This window comes from Podarcis liolepis (genome assembly GCF_965112155.1).
Source record: "Podarcis liolepis genome assembly, chromosome: Z".
In the NCBI taxonomy this organism is placed as follows: Eukaryota; Metazoa; Chordata; class Lepidosauria; order Squamata; family Lacertidae; genus Podarcis; species Podarcis liolepis.
In genome coordinates, this window is record NC_139570.1 from 1379850 (window position 1) to 1387137 (window position 7288).

The 7288-nt window shown below is 46.0% G+C and overlaps 1 long non-coding RNA gene across 1 annotated transcript; it reads right to left on the bottom strand.

Annotated features, from left to right (window-relative positions):
- Window positions 1-236: 236 nt before the first annotated feature.
- LOC310698884 lies at window positions 237-5924 on the bottom strand. The gene is made up of 4 exons (XR_014521774.1): window positions 5696-5924; window positions 5472-5545; window positions 827-924; window positions 237-279 (listed from the first exon to the last, which is right to left on the bottom strand). It is a non-coding gene; the product is annotated as an uncharacterized lncRNA (long non-coding RNA).
- Window positions 5925-7288: the final 1364 nt, after the last annotated feature.

A 7288-nucleotide genomic window follows, 5' to 3' on the forward strand; every position in this document is an offset into this window, starting at 1 on the left:
CACGAATAGAGTTTAAAAGCACCAGTGGACTTGGAGGACAAATGGGATATCCCCCCTCTCACCCATATTGTTCAGAATATTTGTGTGTGTTATACCTGAAAAGATATCAAATGGGCACCATCACTTCCCTGTAACAATGAAAAGAAAATACCGAGAACCAGCAGCGACAACCAGAGAATCTGCAGATTCACCAGCAAGGTATGTGAGTTTCTAGCATCTTTAACAGCAAAGAGATCAGGGCCCAGTATCTTTGGAGTTCTCTGCTGCTTCATTGGGAGCCTGTGAAGAGAAGCAGAATAACCAGACCTTTGTTTTACATCCTGTTTGCTTTTACTTTGTTTTGTTGTTCTGGCCTGGAAATTTCTCTCATGTTACTGCTTTTATGATTTGCATTCTTGTCTTTTTCTGAAAATAATATTTTTTAAAAAAAAACATCGGTATCACTCAGAGCTCAGTGAACAGCCTGTGAAAAATAGCAGCTGTTCCAAAGCAAAACAGGTGCAGACCTGATCAGTAAACTGTAAGACACAACGAGTAGCTACAATGAAGAAACTTTTCCAAGTCTCTGTCGCTTTGTAAAAAAATTCCCAGATACATAAGTCATTGTTTCAACATCACAACGACCCTGTGAGGCAAGTCAGCTCCTCTCCCCCTGCCCAGGGTTATACAGCTGAGAAACTGAGGCCAGGAATTAGTGCTTTGCCCAAGGCCTTCCCATAAGGCCATACTCAAACCGGGAGAAAACGGTAATTGGTCAGCAATCGATTTAATGATGCTGTGGGAGGAATGGCGCACGGTATAAATGCCAGAAGTTTAAAAATGTTACCTGTGTTCTTTGTGTCTTGCAGCAGTGAGGATGCTCAGGTGCATTCATCTTTCCCCCCATGGGCTTGCATCTCTTTCCCCCTGCAGGGTGAAAGGCTGCTGGAGAGGGAGAATAGTTTGGATATGGAAGTTAACAAGCATCCTCCTCCCCTTCTTCCTTGAACATTCTTCTGCTCCACAGCTGCTTTGAATTCAATTAGTCATTGGGGGAAATATGCATTGCATTGAGCATGGCATCTAGTCTGCCAAGGGAGTTGGGGGACCTATCTTTCATTTCCAGAGGAAGAGTGGCAGCCAAAGCATGTTACAAAACATGTTACTTCAATGGGACTTCATATCTGTTTCCTTAAGAAAGAGTGTGGCCAGAGATGGAAGGGAAGTGGGACTGAATAGGCAGGGCTAGAGCAGCGGTGGGGAGCCTGAGGTCCTCTAGACTCCAACTCCCATTAGCCCCAGCCAGCATGGCCAGTGACCAGGGACCACAGGAGCTGCAGTTCAGCAATGTCGTTGCAGGGAGTTGGACTGGATAACCCTCAAGGTCCCTTCCAGCTCTACAGTTCTCTTATTCTAGAGGGTCACATCTGGCTTACAAGAGAGAGGGAGAAGTGGGGGGTGCTATAGCTCCATGGTAGAGCACCTGCTGAGCATGCAGAAGTTTCCAAGTAGGACTGGGGGAGACCCACTGCCTGAAAACCTGGACAGCTGCTGCCAGCCAGTGTAGGCAATGCTTAGCTAGAAGGACAGTCTGACTCTTTAGGAGGCAGTTTCCTATGTATGGAGAGTTTCTGTACCTTTTCCTCCTCTGACAAAGGTGTTTCAGCAGATTTCTGGAGCTTTGCCCCACATAACAACTGCTCTTTTCAGGCAGCACAGAGACGTTCCTCTGGGATAAAGTGCCCTCTATTAACCAGCTGGTCTCTTTACTCATGAGTTAAAGGCAGAAGAGTCAAGGAGGAGAGACTTGCAAGATCCTACCTGTTTCCTGAGCCACTCCATTATGATGTTCCTCTCTGGCAGTGGTGAAGGGTGAGCCAGCATAGCTAGACACCCTAAACCTTCAAAAGGTTTGGGAAATTGATGAGTTTGATTTGCACGTTCCAGAATGTGGCCAAGGGATGTGAGGCCAGTGCTTACTTGTTGGATTGGGGGGTGGGGTGGGCTGTCAGAGGTAAAAAGGTAAAGGACCCCTGGATGGTTAAGTCCAGTCAAAGGCAACTAAGGGGTGCAGCGCTCATCTTGCTTTAGGCTGAGAGAGCTGGTGTGCGTCCACAGACAGCTTTCCAGGTCATGCCATTCCAAGAGCAATCTATACATTTTTGGCCACAGACAGCTTTCCGGGTCATGCAACCAGCATTATTAAGCCGCTTCTGGCACAATCGGACACCGTGACGGAAACCAGAGCACACAGAAATGCCGTTTACCTTCCCGCTGCAGCGATACCTATTTATCTACTTGCACTGGTGTGCTTTCGAACTGCTAGGTTGGCAGGAGCTGGGACAGAGCAACGGGAGCTCACCCCATTGTGTGGTTTCAAACCACGGAACCTTACGATTGGCAAGCCCAAGAGGCTCAGTGGCCTAGATCACAGTGTCACTCGCTCCCCTAGGGTCAGAGGTGCAAGGCAGGCCTGGTCCAACAAGTAGACAAGGTGCTTGGTTAGTTGTTTAACTCTATCTTTGTTGCCAGTGACAGGAGCTGGTGCTTGAGGGGCTTCCTGCCACATTTTAACAACAACAACAACAACAACAACAACAACAAATTATTATTATTTATTTATACCCTGCCCATCTGGCCCAGTCACTCTGGGAGGCTTCCAACAAAATATTAAAATACAATAGTCCATCAAACTTTAAAAGCTTCCCTAAACAGGGCTGCCTTCAGATGTCTTCTAAATGTGAAATAGTTGTTTATTTCTTTGACATCTGGTGGGCAGGTGCCACTACTGAGAAGGCCCTCTGTGTGGTTCCCTGTAACTTGGCTTCTCGCAGTGAGGGAACCGCCAAAAGGCCCTCAGCACTGGACCTCAGTGTCCAGGCAGAACAGGGCAGGTGGAGACGCTCCTTCGGGTATACTGGACTGAGGCAGTTTAGGGGTAGAGGACCTGAGGCCATTTAAAGGTCAGCAACAACACTTTGAATTGTGCTCAGAAACATACTGGGAGCCAATGTAGGTCTTTCAGGACCGGTGTTATGTGGTCTCGGCAGCCTCTCCCAGTCACCAGTCTAGCTGCCGCATTCTGGATTAGTTGTAATTTCTGAGTCACCTTCAAAGGTAGCCCCACATAGAGCGCATTGCAGTAGTCCAAGTGAGAGATAACCAGAGCATGCACCATTCTGGCGAGACAGTCTGTGGGCAGGGAGGGTCTCAGCCTGCGTACCAGATGGAGCTGGTAAACAGTTGCCCTGGACACAGAATTGACCTGCACCTCCTTGGACATCTGCGAGTCCAAAATGACTCCCAGGCTGCGCACCTGGTTCTTCAGGGGCACAGTTACCCCATTCAGGACTAGGGAGTCCTCCACACCCACCCGCCTCCTGTCCCCCCAAAATAGTACTTCTGTCTTGTCAGGATTCAAACTCAATCTGTTAGCTGCCATCCATCCTCCAACCATTTCCAGATGTTCACACAGGACCTTCACTGCCTTCACTGGTTCTGATTTGAAAGAGAGGTAGAGCTGGGTATCATCCGCATACTGATGAACACCCAGCCCAAACCCCCTGATGATTTCTCCCAGTGGCTGCATGTAGATGTTAAAAAGCATGGGGGAGAGGACAGAACACTCATCCCCCACCACCACGTTCTGGACACGGCCCAGGAGGAAGGAGGTGAACCACTTTATGACAGTGCCCCCAGCTCCCAGCCCCTCAAGACGGTCCAGAAGGATGTTTTGGTCGATGGTGTCAAAAGCCGCTGAGAGATCCAGCAGAACTAGGAAGCAGAACTCACCTTTGTCCCTAGCCCACCAGAGATCACCGACCAGCGCGACCAAGGCAGTTTCGGTCCCATGGTGAGGATCCAAATGGTCCGCATCCTCCAGGCGTGCCTGGAGTTGTTCAGCAACCACTCGCTCAATCAGCCCAAGAATGGAAGATTTGAGACTGGGCGATAGTTGGCCATACTGGCTGGGTTTAAAGATGGTTTTTTAAGAAGCGGTTTAATGACCGCCTCTTTCAGCGGATCTGGGAATGTTCCCTCACAGAGGGAAGCATTCACCACCCCGCAGAGCCCATCGCCCAGCCCTTCCCGGCTTGCTTTTATTAGCCAGGATGGGCAAGGATCAAGGAGACAGGTGGTTGGTTTCATGCGTCCAAGCAGCCTGTCCACATCCTCGGGGATAACGGATTGAAATTGATTCCATGCAACTTGACCAGACAGGGCTCTAGCACTCTCCCTCCCCAGCCCTGCTCCCATGGTGGTGTCTAGCTCCTTCCGAATATGAGTGACTTTATCTGCAAAAAACTTTGCAAAATCATTGCAGGAGATCATGTGACCTGTACTGGGCCCTGATGGAGCAGGGGCAAACCACCTGAAAGAGTCTCCTGCTGTTGTTTTCTGCAGATGCAATAGAGGCGGTGAAGAAAGTCCTCTTTGCCGTCGCTATCACCGCTTTGTAGGCTCGACATTGAGCTTTAACCCGTGTCCAGTCAGATTCGGAATGAGTTATCCGCCGCTGGCGCTCTAGTCATCTCAGCGAAAGAAGCCCAGTTGGCCATGGGTGCTCTGCATCTTGACTTGGAGAAAGGGTGTTTGTTTATAAAAAGTGGCTTTGTTGGGTATAACACTGGAGTGGATGAAGTGAATTTTGTTTATATACAGTGGACTTACCTTCTGGATTTTATTTTTCTCTCTCTCAACCTCTTTTTAATTTTTCTTTATTTCTCTCTTTCTTTGTTTTTAATAATTTCTCCCTCCATTCTCTTTATATTTTTATTGTATTTAAATCAAAGTCTTAGTTTGGATAAAAAAAGAGGAAAATATATTTGATATTAAGTTTTGCATTTTTCTCTATAAACCCTAATAAAATTTATTCAAAAGAGAGAGAAAGGGTGTCATTTGGGCTGCAACATTTCTTAAGATAGCCTTTCGCCTGGGAAAAATGTGTGTGTTTTGTCCCCATGCCTTGGAAAAATCGCTACTCCTTAATTCTAAAAATGTAAGGAAATAGATCATAGAATCATAGCAACTTTAAAGTGAAGGAAAATGTGTTTAGGCATGACAGGATATTTTCTATTAAAATTGCTATAGGCAAGTTTATATCTATTTCTTTTTTTAAAATGGGCATGGCCAATCATGGGAGGGGAGGCGGGGCTCCAGGAGATTCCAGGAGAAAGAAGATTCCACCTAAACATTAGGAAGAACTTCCTGACAGTAAGAGCTGTTTGACAGTGGAATTTGCTGCCAAGGAGTGTGGTGGAGTCTCCTTCTTTGGAGGTCTTTAAGCAGAGGCTTGACAACCATATGTCAGGAGTGCTCTGATGGTGTTTCCTGCTTGGCAGGGGGTTGGACTCGATGGCCCTTGTGGTCTATTCCAACTCTAGGATTCTATGAGATGCTAACACCACTGATGTTTGGGGTATGTGTGTGTGTGTTTGTGGAAGCACGCATGCACATGTGCAAAGACAACCAATTAATTTGAATGGGTTTACCTGCCAATCAGAAATCGCCACACGGAAAAGATCTGCATCAAAATCCATTTGGGTCACTGACTTTTAACCCAGGCCTGCAGGAAAACAAAGAAATGCTGGGAGTACCAGGAATCTCCCCCTCCTTCTTAATAATAACTAATAAGCCTCCAATAGAAGGAGTGTAGAAATTGCAAATCTGATGGAGTTAGTAAATAACAGACAAGACACACCACTGAATGTAACACCTGTTTATTATTGTAAAGGCATCTGGTTCCTTAGCTGTTGTGTCAGCACCACAAAAATGTCAAAGTTGCCAGTAAAACACACACACACACACACACACACACGAGGGTAAAGATGGGGCCACATCTGTTTGAAAAACAAATGAACTTGTTACAAAACACAGCTGAGTGAAAAACAGGTGAGTTAATAAATTTGAACCAAATACAGTGGTACCTCGGGTTAAGAACTTAATTAATTCTCGAACTTCCGGGGTGGCGCCATCGGTAAATGGCGGATTCCCTCTGACTCGGGTCTGCACTGCTACGGCGAAGCGGGGACCCTTCAAAAATCACAGGCGGGTGAAGCCTGTGACCGTGGGACTCGGCGGGCACCTTTTGTGCCCCCCAACTTGCAAAGGAGCCCGACTACGGGTTCCGGAGTGAAGCGGGGAAGCGGCGCAGTGCTGTGAGTCAATTGCTTCTTCCGTGGAGCGAAGCCGCACAACCGTTACCGGAGAGCGCTACCTTTTTCCTGTGACAATTTGGCTACAAAACAACGATCTGTGAGTAGGTTAATTTGGGAAATAAAGGAGGAAAAAAAGAAGTAATTGGATACCGAAACGGAGAGGCATAAACAGGAAGTCTGCCCTCCACTCTTTGTAAATAGAGGAAAGCAATTAACTTGTAAGCTAAAGCCTTGAAAGACACTTGAAAAAGACTATAGTTCTATCATCTAAAACAAGCGATTTCCCCCCTTGACTGCAGGAGAGGAGGGGGGGGGGGAAGGTCTGAACTGTAATTTCTTGTAAAAAGAGAGAAAGGGAAGCTAAGAATCCACCGCTTAAACCTGGGAACGGACTGCCAATGAAAAATAGAATGCCGTACTGTGAAATGCACTGTTGGTGAAAGTACTTTTTGACAGCTAACTCTGCAAGTCTGATACAAGTGAGATACAATATTTCTGGCTGGCTTCCCCTGGTTTCAAAGTAACTGGAAAATAACTGAAATTAAAACTGTCGTCTATTTTGTGAGTTGGGGGATTAAAAGAAAAAGGACATTTATTTTAAAGTAACAACTGTTGTCTGTTACTGTGTCCCCCTAGAGGAAGTTTGAGATTGTTACAATAACAACTGGGCCAGGGGAATTTTCCACTTCATAACAAACTCTGATCGTGGGACTGACCTTGAGTATTATCTAGACTGTTATGGCAAATGGGAAGGAGAATGGGAATTTATTTAAAGACAATTATGAAACAATTATTTAAAGACAATTATGAAAAATGTTGGACTGAAGTGAAAAAAGACTTAGAAATCTGGTCAAATTTAAAGCTTTCACTGCTAGGCCGTATTGCTGCAATAAAAATGAATGTATTGCCTAGAATGTTGTTTTTGTTTCAAACATTGCAAATTTTGGACAAAATGGACTGTTTTAAGAAGTGGCAGAGAGATATCTCTAGATTTGTCTGGCAGGGCAAGAAGCCTAGAATAAAATTTAAAATACTAACAGGTGTAAAGGAAAGAGGTGGATTTGCCCTGCCAGACCTTAAACTTTATTATGAATCAGCAGCTTTTTGCTGGTTGAAAGAATGGCTACTTCTGGAAAACGTAGACATTTTGG